Source organism: Arachis duranensis, chromosome 3 (genome assembly GCF_000817695.3).
Source record: "Arachis duranensis cultivar V14167 chromosome 3, aradu.V14167.gnm2.J7QH, whole genome shotgun sequence".
Lineage (NCBI taxonomy): Eukaryota > Viridiplantae > Streptophyta > Magnoliopsida > Fabales > Fabaceae > Arachis > Arachis duranensis.
In genome coordinates, this window is record NC_029774.3 from 81,409,085 (window position 1) to 81,421,278 (window position 12,194).

General features: G+C 37.9%; 1 non-coding gene across 1 annotated transcript; it reads left to right on the top strand.

The window, feature by feature from the left end:
• The first annotated feature begins 7,900 nt into the window (after positions 1–7,900).
• On the top strand, positions 7,901–8,008 carry LOC127746230 (small nucleolar RNA R71). Its single transcript, XR_008007850.1, has one exon. It is a non-coding gene; the product is annotated as a small nucleolar RNA R71 (small nucleolar RNA).
• Positions 8,009–12,194: the final 4,186 nt, after the last annotated feature.

Sequence of the window (12,194 nt, forward strand, 5' to 3'; positions counted from 1 at the left end):
AATTTCCCATACTTAACTAGCACACACAATTCTATCTTAAGCTAACCAAAGATTCAATTTGGGATATGCAATTGTTTTTCAGCTTAAGGTTAGTAATGTGGTGAAATATAGAACAAATGGGGTTTTAAAAGCTCAAAGTGGTTAACAAGGGCAATTGAAAAGGGTAGGCTTGATTTGGATAAGTGAGTTTAAACAAATAATGGCCTCAATCATGTGCAAGCATGTAAATATAATAGATATTGGACATATAAGATAAAACAAAATATAGATTTACAATCATAGAGAAGTAAACACACAAGAATAAAATAATTATGGTTAAATAGTATAACCATACATAAAGGCTCAAATCTTTCACAGGTTGTGTGTTCTTTAGCTCAAACATCATGTTCCAAATACAACTCAAGCAGATTTATCATAAAATCTTTGAAAAAAAATTAGTGAAATTTTGTTCCAAAGATAGATTTTTTTAAAAGAAACTTATTGTCTTTTCAATCAAGTAGAACATGCATGCAACTATCATAACCTATGCAATTTATTCTATTCTATAAAAGAAAGAAAAAATCTAACTAAAATATCCAAATTATTGGTGTTAGAGAAGAGAATTTACCTCCGGAAGTCAGGTACTGACCGACATCCCCACACTTAAGGCTTTGCACTGTCCTCAGTGCCATCTGTCAGGAACAGGGGTGGGCTGGTGGCAGTATCTCCACAGTCGGGACCAGTATGGCTCCCGGTGCTTGTAAAAGAAGTGGAGTCCGAGGTGTCTGAGTCTCTGAAGCGTCCCTTGAGTAGCTCCTTGAGGTGTTTGAATTGGCGCTCGTTACGGCGCTCTCTCATCTTTGCTTTTTGTTCATGCCGATCCAACTTTTCAAGTATCTGCTGGAGCACTTTCTCAGTGGTAGATGCTTGTGGTGTTAAAGAAGGAATATCTTCAACCGGCTCAGTAGGCTGGCTTGTAGTGGCTGCTGAAAGTCTGAGGTATTTCCCATTAGGGACATATTGATCATCCCGTGGAAGCATGACTTTGGTGTCCCCAGCTCTGCAGGAGACTCCGGCTGCGGAGACAAGATTTGAGACCAAGGCGGGGAAAGGTAAGTTGCCCGCGATTTGTACATGCTCCATAGCATGCCGGATGTGTCTTGAGAGATTCAGAGGTTGCTCTGTAAGGATGCACCATAGTAGAACAGCCATGTTCGCAGTGAAGGAGGACTCATGAGTTCTTGGAAAGACGTAATGGGACATGATCTGTACCCATACGCGAGCCTCCAAGGTAAGTGCGGAAGCCAAGATTCCCTTAGGGCGGTTGCAGTGGTATATAGAAGTTGGAGTAGAACTCAACTACCCAAGAAAGATTGACCTGCCTTGGCTGTCTCTGTAGGAAACCCCATTGTCTTCGCTCAATTTATGGCTCAACAAAGGTGGCAATATTGGGCGGGAGGATGAAAAGGTATTCATTGTTATAGTTCCTTTCTGCTAGGATAGGGAACATCTGCTCACAGTAGCGATTGGGAAATCGCGCAGTGTCCTTTGCTGGAAAGGCTTTCTCTTTGTCGTCAACCTTTAGTATCCTCTTAACTCTTTTTGTTGAGGGCTTGACTACGGTTGAAGAAGGCTCTGCCACTAATGCTCTTTTAGTTCCTCTTCTTGCTGATGGTTTGGAAGTAGCTTTCTCTTGTCCTTTCTTGGTGGCCATCCTGAAAGAAGGGAAGAGAAATAAAATTAAATTCATAGAGATAGAGCAAGGAAGAGGGTATTGTAAGTTATAGTAAATGCACAATAAAGATAAATGGCATGAACACATGGTCCGGATTACATGTGAAAAGTTCATCAATGGAAATATAGCAAGTGCATGTAGGATAATGGAATGCAAGAGGTTTATTGGCATGCAGGCAAAGGCATGAGTAGCATATATCAAACATTCAATGTCCAAGTTAGGTTACCATTTGTAACAAACTAACTATCATGGTTGTATTGACAATTAAATTTAAATAATAAAATATGAAAGTAAATTTGTGAAAAGCAAGCATTGCAGAGTAGAGTAAAGTAATATAGAAAAGTGCATAGTGCTATATGGGCTTTTTCACGAATACATGGCATGCATGGTAAACAAGATATAAAAAATATGAAATTGAACATGCAAGCAATCCCTTAAATAGGAGAAAAAAATAATTGTCAAATAATTTGCAATAATCCACAAGCATATAATGAGGAATGATGACTCAAAAGGTTTCTAACACCATGTAAAAGAAGAAGAAGGAAAAATAAAGATGTGAAAAGAAAAAGAAAAGAAAAGAAAAAATAATAATATATATACATACTATAATAAGAATGATAGAAAAGAGAAGAAGGAAGAAGAAGGTAAAACCTTGTTAATGGTGGTGAAAGAGAGAGAGTGAAAGGTGAGGTAGAAGGGGAAAGGGAGAAAGAAGAAAGAAGGGGGAAAAAGAAAAAGTAGGGTTTGGAGAAGAGAAAGATAAGATAATTTGGCTTATTGGGTTGAGCTGTGCGGCGCATGCGACGCGGCCGCGGAAGGCACGCGTTCGCGTGGTGGGCGCGTCAGGAAGAGGGGCGCGATCGCGTCGGTCACGCGGTCGCGTGACCTACATTGTGCTGCTGGCGCGAGTGCAGCCTCGCTCCAGCATAACTCTCTGTTCAATATAATTCAATTGCCAAATTAAGGTGACGCGACCGCGTGAGTGTGCATCAGAAATTAATTGACGCGGCCACGTCGGCGACGCGGTCGCGTGACTAGGATTGTGCTTCCAGCACCAATCCAGCACCACTCTCGCACAATATAGCATTGTGCAGTCTTTTACGTCGAAAATGCAGGGCACGCGGCCGCGTGGAGTACGCGGTCGCGTGGAGTAAATTATGCCTTTGGCACGACTCCAGTGCTGCTCCAGCGAAACTTTCTGTTCATTTTTATTTTTCTTTACTCCCCCTGCCACGCGGACGCGTCGCTTGTGCGATCACGTCGTGCGGCGAAAATTTTTTTTTTAGAAAGATAAAGACATGTAATTGAAAGAGCACGAAAGCACTAATAAAGAGAATAGTTATTTAAAGAAGAAAAACTAAAAGTAAAGAAAAGAACGATCATACCGCGGTGGGTTGTCTCCCACCGAGCACTTTGCTTTAACGTCCGTAAGTTGGACGCTCTACTAGCTCAATCTGTTGCTATGTAGGGATCTTCCAGGCGAAAGATCTCAAGCTCCTTGCTCTTCTGCACCTTCTCACCATGGTATAGCTTCAGACGGTGTCCATTGACCTTAATAAGTTCAGAACTTGAAGGATGGCTTAGGTGATAAACTCCGTATAATTCAGCCTTCTGTATTCTGTATGGACCTTCCCATTTTGATCTCAACTTACCGAGCATGAGCCTCAGTCGAAATTTGTAAAGGCATTTTGATCTCAACTTGCCGGGCATGAGCCTCAGTCGAGATTTGTAAAGGAGAACAAAATCTCTAGGTTGGAACTCTCTCTTCTTGATGTTTTGATCATGCATAGCTTTCATCTTTTCCTTGTATATTCTGGAGTTCTCATAAGCTTCTAGGCGAAGGTTCTCCAGTTCCTGCAGTTGTAACTTTCTTTTAGCTCCAGCATTCTCAATCCCCATGTTGCACTCTTTAACTGCCCAGAAGGCTTTGTGTTCGATTTCAACTGGGAGATGACAAGCTTTTCCATAAACTAAGCGGAGGGGACTCATCCCAATGGGTGTCTTGTATGCTGTTCTATATGCCCACAGTGCATCTTGTAGTCTGGTGCTCCAGTCTTTTTTGTAAGACTTTACTATCTTTTGCAAGATACGTTTAATTTCTCTGTTTGACACCTCGTCTTGCCCATTAGTTTGGGGATGGTAAGCTGTTGCAACTTTATGGATTATCCCATGCTTCTTCATCAATCATGTTAGTCTCCTGATACAAAAATGGGTGCCTTGATCGCTCACAATCGCTCGTGGTGATCCAAAGCGGCATATAATATGGTTTCTCACAAAGGAAACAACAGTGTTAGCATCATCAGTGCGGGTAGGAATTGCTTCCACCCATTTGGAAACATAATCTACAACTAACAATATATAAAAATATCCACTAGAATTTGGAAATGGGGGCCAAAATGTCCTCCACTCTCAGATGAGTGACAGGCCTCTAAAATGGACTGGAATTCTGATTGAGGCACACAACGTCTAATTATCTGGTCAATGCCACATCTCCATAAATATGGGTCATCCCATATATAATATTTAGACTCGCTTTTCAGCTTGTCTCTTTGATGTTTAGAAAAATGTGGAGGAAATGTGTGGCTAACTAAATAATTAGCAATAGGTACATACCAAGGGACTACTTCAGATACTGCTTGCAGGTTGTCAAAAGGAAAATTATCATCTATAAGAGTAGAATCATCCTTAATATGTTCAAGGCGACTCAAGTGGTCTGCAACTAAATTTTGATTACCACTCCTATCCTTGATTTCTAAATCAAACTCTTGTAACAGCAGTATCCAACGTATAAGTCTTGGTTTGGTTTCCTTTTTAGCCAATAGATACTTTAGAGCTGCATGGTCCAAGTACACTACTACTCTAGTACCAAGTAAATAAGCCCGGAATTTATCCAGAGCAAAAACAATAGCGAGTAGCTCTTTCTCAGTAGTAGTATAATTGGACTGGGCAGTGTTTAAAGTCTTAGACGCATAGGCAATAACAAAATGATTTTTACCTTCACGCTGAGCCAGTGCTGCTCCTATTGCATGGTTGGAAGCATCGCACATGATTTCAAATGGCTGGCTCCAGTCGGGTCCTCTCACAATTGGAGCTTGAGTTAGAGCAGTCTTTAGCTTATCTAATGCTTGTTTGCAATCCTCACTGAACTCAAACTCAATATCCTTTTGTAGTAATCTGGATAAGGGAAGTGCCACCTTACTAAAGTCCTTAATAAATCTCCTGTAGAAACCTGCATGGCCAAGGAACGAACGGACTTCCCTCACAGAAGAGGGGTAAGGTTAACTAGAAATAACATTCACCTTTGCTGGGTCTACAGAAATGCCATTATTAGATACCACATGTCCCAATACAATCCCTTGCTTTACCATAAAGTGGCATTTTTCGAAATTCAATACAAGGTTTGTATTAATACATCTATCTAATACTCTATATAATCCATCTAAGCAAAGGTTAAAAGAATCACCATAAATGCTAAAATCGTCCATAAAAACTTCCATACAGTCCTCAATAAGATCAGAGAAAAGACTCATCATGCACCTTTGGAAAGTAGCTGGTGCATTGCACAAGCCAAATGGCATTCTTTTATAAGCATAGGTTCCAAAAGGACATGTAAAAGTAGTCTTTTCCTGATCCTCAGGAGCTATATGAATCTGGAAATAACCTGTGTAACCATCTAAAAAGCAATAATGTGATTTACCTGACAGGCGATCCAGCATTTGATCAATGAATGGAAGTGGATAGTGATCCTTACGAGTAGCTTGGTTGAGACGCCTGTAATCAATGCAAACTCTCCAAGCATTCTGAACTCTAGTTGCTATGAGCTCTCCATGCTCATTCTTCACTATAGTTACTCCAGACTTCTTGGGCACCACTTGTACTGGGCTTACCCATTCACTGTCTGAAATGGGATATATGATACCTGCTTCCAATAGTTTGGTCACTTCCTTTTTGACAACTTCCAAGATGGTAGGATTCAATCTTCTTTGTGGTTGACGGACAGGTCTTGCTCCCTCTTCTAAAAATATTCTGTTCTCGCATATTTGAGGGTTGATTCCCACTATGTCTGCCAAACTCCACCCTATTGCCTTCTTATGCTTCCTCAACACATCAAGTAGCTGTTCTTCTTGTTGAGAAGTCAGTTCTCTTGCAATAATAACCGGAAGCTTTTGCTCATCCTCAAGGTAAGCATATTTGAGATGTGGAGGGAGAGGTTTCAATTCTAACTTTTGATCATGGACAGGCTCTGGGTTATCTGGGGCTTGTGAAAATGGCGAAGTGTCCTCATTGTCAGTTAAGAGGGGCCCCACACTTGTGTCCTCATTGTCAGTTAAGAGGGTCCCCACACTTGGACCTTGTCCAGTGTGCCTCTCTTCAAACTCTTCCTTTTGAACTTCAGCCACACTTTCGTCTATGACATCACACTGGAAGATAGAACAATCTTCTGGGGGGTTGTCAATGTCTCCATTGAGATTGAAGATTACTATGCAGCCATCTATTTCAAAGGAGTATGTCCCTGAAAAAGCATACAATTTGAATTTTGATGTCTTCAGGAATGGTCTTCCAAGTAGGATTGATGATGGCTTATCTGAATCATTATGGGGCATCTCCAAGATATAAAAATCAGTGGGAAATGTGAGCCCTTTAATGTTCACCAAAACATCTCTAGCAACTCCAGCAACTGTAATAATGCTTTTATCTGCTAAGACAAAACGAGCTGCCGACCTTTTTAAGGGAGGGAGCCTTAAAACATCATATATAGACAAAGGCATTATACTGACACATGCTCCTAAATCACACATGCAATCATAAATTACTACACCACCAATAGTACAACTAACTATGCAAGGACCTGGATCACTACATTTTTCAGGTAATCCTCCCATTAAAGCAGATATAGAGCTACCTAAAAGAATAGTTTCTAATTCATTAATTTTGTCTTTATGGATACATAAGTCTTTTAGAAACTTTGCATATTTAGGTACCTGCTGAATAACATCAAAAAGGGGAACAGTTACCTCAACCTTTTTGAATATCTCTACCATTTTAGGATCAGGTTCTAGCTGCTTCCTAGGCTTCCTTGCAAGTTGTGGAAATGGAATGGGAGTAGTGTTTTCTGTGGTGCCTGCACCTTTTTGTGCCTCTTCCTGTGGTTGAGCTATCTCTTCTTCGGCTATGTCCTGTATATCATCTTCCTCTTCAACATCTTCGATTTCTACCACCTCTACTTCAGTTGAGGCGTATTCTGGTGAGCTTGGTTCCTCCTGATTCCTCTCCTGCAGTGTGGTTCCGGACCTCAGGGTGATGGCATTAATTCCTCCCTTTGGATTGGGTAATGGTTGAGAGGGGATTCTAGTGGTGCTTGAAGGTTGGTTACTGGAATTTTGTGCTGAACCAAGTTGTGTCATAAAAGCTTGTAGAGTAGAGGTGAAACCATTTAGACTGGCGTTAATACTGTTCACGATGGTATTTTCCATGGCCAGTTGTCTTTTCTCAAAAGCTTGTAATAATTCTTCATTAGAAGATACAGAAGAATGAGTAAATTGAGAGGTTTGTTGCTGATTGTTCGGTGGTCCTTGGTTTTGCCTCCGGTGAGGTGCTCGGTATGGTTGATTTTGCTGCCTGTTGTTGTAATTATTTCACCTCTGATTTCCCTGATTATCTCTGCCTCCCCTATTATTGTTATCCCTCCAATTCTGGTTTGAATTGTCCTACCATCCATGGTTATTATTTCCACTTTAATTGTACCCTTGGTTGGGGCGGTCATAGAAGTTGTGAGTGGATGCCACCATGTTGTCTTCTTGTTGGAGCTGCGGGCATTCATCAGTGTAATGGCTGTAATCAGCATAAATTCCCGCAAATTCTTTGTGGAACTAGTTGTTGGTTTTGCTGTGGTTGAGTTTGCTGAGCTTGTTGATTTAACTGCATTTGCTTCAGCAGGTTGGTCATTTCACAGATGCTTCGATTTAGAGCAGCAGTCTCTATGCAAGAAGATACTTCTGCAACGGCCCTTGAATGACCTTGCTTCTGTCTGTGGTTCTGAGTAGATTCAGCTAAATCACTGATCAATTGCCAAGCTTTATCAGTGGTCTTGTACTTCTTCATAGACCCATTGCTGGCACTTTCCAATGTGGTCTTATCTTGGGGTCTCATACCTTGTGTGACATAGCTGAGTAGCACGATCTTGTCAATCATGTGGTGGGGGCATGCTTCCAAAAGATTATTGAAGCGCTCCCAGTATTCAAAGAGAGTCTCATTGTCATCCTGAACAATTGTAGAGATATCCTTCCTCAGTTTATCAGTAACTTCAGATTGGAAGAATTTCTCCAGGAACTCCTTTCTGAGTGTATCCCAGTTGGATACGTTTGCTAGAGGATCAGTGTAGTACCACTCTCTTGCTTTTCCCTCAAGAGAGAACGGAAAAGCTTTCAGCAGAATTGAAGTTTCATCAGCGCCATCACGCCTAACAGTAGAACAGGCTGCCTGGAAATCTCTCAAGTGCTTGATAGGCTCTTGAGCAGGTAGGCCATGAAACTTTGGCATCAAATTTAGCAGTGCGGTCTTTACTTCAAAATCCGTAGCTACCGCTGGATGATGCGCTCGAAACGGTTGCAGTGTAAAATCAGGAGCTCCTTCCTCCTGAATGGTAATTCTTCTAGCTGCCATGTTTTCTGCACATAGAACAACTGAATCAGTAGAACGGGGGCTGGTTTCTTCCTCAGATTCACTTTCAGATCCGCCCTTAGAGCGGACAAACCTACGTTGTTCTCGCCTTATTCGTGAAATTGTTCTTTCAATTTCAGGATCGAATATTAGCAAGTGCGGATCAGGAAGTGAACGTGTCATTTGACAGAAGAAACACGCAGCTCATAGTACCAAAATTAAAGAAAATGCAAATAAATAAATTCTAATTAATAAAATAAGCACTCTATTGCAACTCCCCGGCAACGGCGCCAAAAATTGATGGAGTGCTGAAGCTGGTGAATTAAAAATTTATTAAAATGGTTACGTTGCAAGTATAGTTCTTAACTCACCGAAAATCTGCCTATCAATTTAGAAATATGTCACTGAAAGTTTAAATTAAAATTACTGGGAGTTTTAAGTCCCAGGTCGTCTCCCAATGAGTTGCAGAAAAATGTGCTTTCGTCTCCCAACGAGTTGCAGAAAAATGTGTTGTTTTATTAATCAGATATTCCAAAAAGAGATGAGCTAAGTAAGTTGGGATTTAAATTGAGGAATTTTAAATAATAAAAATAAGAGGCCTTGACTGGGAATTGATTGGTTAGAATCTCTATCATTGATGGTGTGATTGTAAAATTAATTTATAATTAATAGTTGTTCTGTTTGGTTATCCCTTACTAGGTAAGAGAAAGTCAAACAAGTGGAAATACCATATCTGTTCACAAGTTGCAACCCACTTAGTTCAAAGGGATTGGCGTCGGTGACAGGATAGCAATCCAACATTCAACCCAATTACAAATTTTTCTTTCAATCCTTCCAACTCAAGAGTTCCTTTTAATCAACTCCCCATCATGTAATGAAACTACTCACGCATTGTAAATAAAGAATCCACGGCACATGAAAGGGAATTAAAAGAAGACATGATTATTGGAATGGAATTTAAATTAAAAAGAAATAATCCTTGCATTAATTAATCATAAAAATATCTGAATGACAAAATTGAACATAACAAAGAACATGGAAGAATAAAACCAAGTTAAGAGAACAAACTAGAGTGATGAAGTCTTGATGAGGAAAATAACTCTTCTCAATGTTCCAATGCTAAGATCAATTGAAAATTAAAATTCTTAAAACTAGAGAGAGAAAAAACCTAAGAGAGTCAAAAACTAGATCTAAACTACTTAATGAATGTTTTCTTTGTTGTTTCTGCATATTCTCTGACTCTGGTCTGCTGTTCTGGGCCAAAAACTAGGCCGAAATAGGGTCCAAAATCGCTGGTTTCAGATTCTGCAGTTTATGCAGACGCATGTCACGCGATCGTGTCGTCCACGCGGACGCGTCGCTGGTGCTTTTCCTCTTCACGCGTTCGCGTCGTCCATGCTACCGCGTTGCTTGTGCTTTCCAATCCGCGCGGCCGCGCAAGCCATGCGGCTGCGTCACTTCGATTTGCACTCCTTCGCGCGGTCGCGTGAGCCATGCGACCGCGTCACTTTTCGCTGGTTATCTCCTCAAACTCTTGTGTTCCTTCCATTTTTGCTAGCTTCTTCTCCAATCTCCGTCTCATTCATGCCCTATAAAGCCTGAAACGCTTGACACACAGATTATGGCATCGAATGGAATAAAGGAGAATTAAAATTAAATAATTAAAGTCTCTAGGAAGCAATTTTCAAAGATGTAATAAATTCAGGAAGGAAATCTAAATGCATGCTAAATTGATGAATAAGTGGGTAAGGATCACGACAAAACCACACAATTAAACACAATATAAACTATAAAATAGTGGTTTATCAGCTGTATATCATATATATTGTTATTGTTTTCCTTTAAGTTACACTTAGTAAGGATGGAAGTAAGAAATTTGTAAACAAAAATTGAAACTTAATCTGAACAGAGAGACTAATGCTTATTGAAATTAATTAGAAAAAAATGTGACACTTATTTTACTATTTTTTCTTAATTAATTTTTTTTCTGAGATATTTGTAAAAGCTACTTGGATCCTGACTTTTTTTTTTTCATTCCTTGAATATCATGGTGAATAAATGCATTGATTTTGTTGTTGCTTTTTTTTTGTAACTTGCCAACTGAAGTATATAACCACTGGCTAGAGGAGGGGTTGAGAGTGTTCATGTGGTACTATTGCTTTGTTATTATTTTGTTTATTCGTGTCTATCTATATCTTAGGGATAATCATCTCTTCCTTTCTCTCTACAGCCTTTTTTTGGTAGCTGATAAAGTTTACCATGCTTCAACTTCTGAGAGATTAGAGATCCACTTTCATGTTAAAGATCTTATTGATGCTGGTATTTTTAGCTGGGCAATTATTAAAGTGAAAATAGCAAACAGAGTGTTTTAAAGTAAACAACAAAAAATTTATCAGTTATAAGTTATCAATCTTTTATAATGAGTACATTGTAAGCTGACTCAATTTTTTTTAATTAAAGATTAGCGTTTAAAAATTGTGTGTCGAGAGAAGGAAGTCAAAATTTATTCAGGATCAAATTAGTTTTGATAATTCTGCATTATAATATTAAACTAAACTTCAGTCCTAATTAAGTTAGATCAAATTTGTTTATTGAAGGTTAAATCAAGTTAGATCATAATTTATGATTATTTTATATAAAATTTGAATATATATCCTGTAAAATATGTAAAAAAGAAGTTAGAAGGACAAATATATTAAAATTTATAATATTTGTTGAATTTTTTTTTATCAATTTATACAAATACAATAATATTAATACTTATTGAATATTCTATTATTTTTTATCATATAAAAAATTAAATTAAATAAATAGTAAAATATAAAATAATATTAAATTAAATAAATAAAAATATCTAATTTTTTATATTTGAACTTAAAGGTAGAAAGAGTGTTGCTTATTAAATTTATTGGGTACTTTAAGTCATAGTAAAGTATTTAAACCAATTGAATTATTTTTTATTTTTTTGAAAAAGTACTACTAATTTTTTTATAAAAAGTTTGGGGGGCCGTGGCCCCCTTATCTGAACTAAGCTCCACCACTGATCATAATCCACCTATGCTTTTATTTTTCACATATGTTTTTTACCCTACTGGATACAGTTTATCATATTTTACAAGTATCATATCTATCAAACTACGTAACAGTGAGTTTTAGCTATAATTTTACTTTGTTTAATACTTTTTTTAATGGGTATCCAGCTTCAAATATGATGTTATTCCTCTTTGGGAGCAAAATCATAATTTCATTAAAAAACAAAAGAAATGGCCATTACTTAAGATTGATCGTAAAGACAATTGACTAATAGTTAATATAGAAAATTTTACTATACCATTTTTTCAAGCATGTAATTCTATGAATTTAGGAAGAATTTACGAAGAGGTCAAAGCTTCAAAACTCAACATAAAAAACCTTTGATTTTTTGGTATATGAATATGTAAAAAAAAAAAAGAAAAATAAAGAACATTGAAACATCAAATAAAGAAGAAAATAAAAGATAAAAAAATAAAGAAATTAACAAGGAATAAGAAAAAGTAAACAATTTGATCAAAGTATATCTTTTTTTAAGTTCACTTCTATATCATTGTAAATAAAAAATTACCACTTAGCTATGTTAAAAATATTCACTAATAACAACTCCAATACAATTCAAATTCTATAAGATAGTTGGCTAAAAAATTGTATATTTTATAAATATACAAATCGATTGAGACTTGAGAGTGATATCATGGACGATCATATTTGTGAAACATCATGTATAAGTTGTTGAAAATTCTCTCATATATATTTTTTTATTGGATAACTTATAAATAAGAGTAAT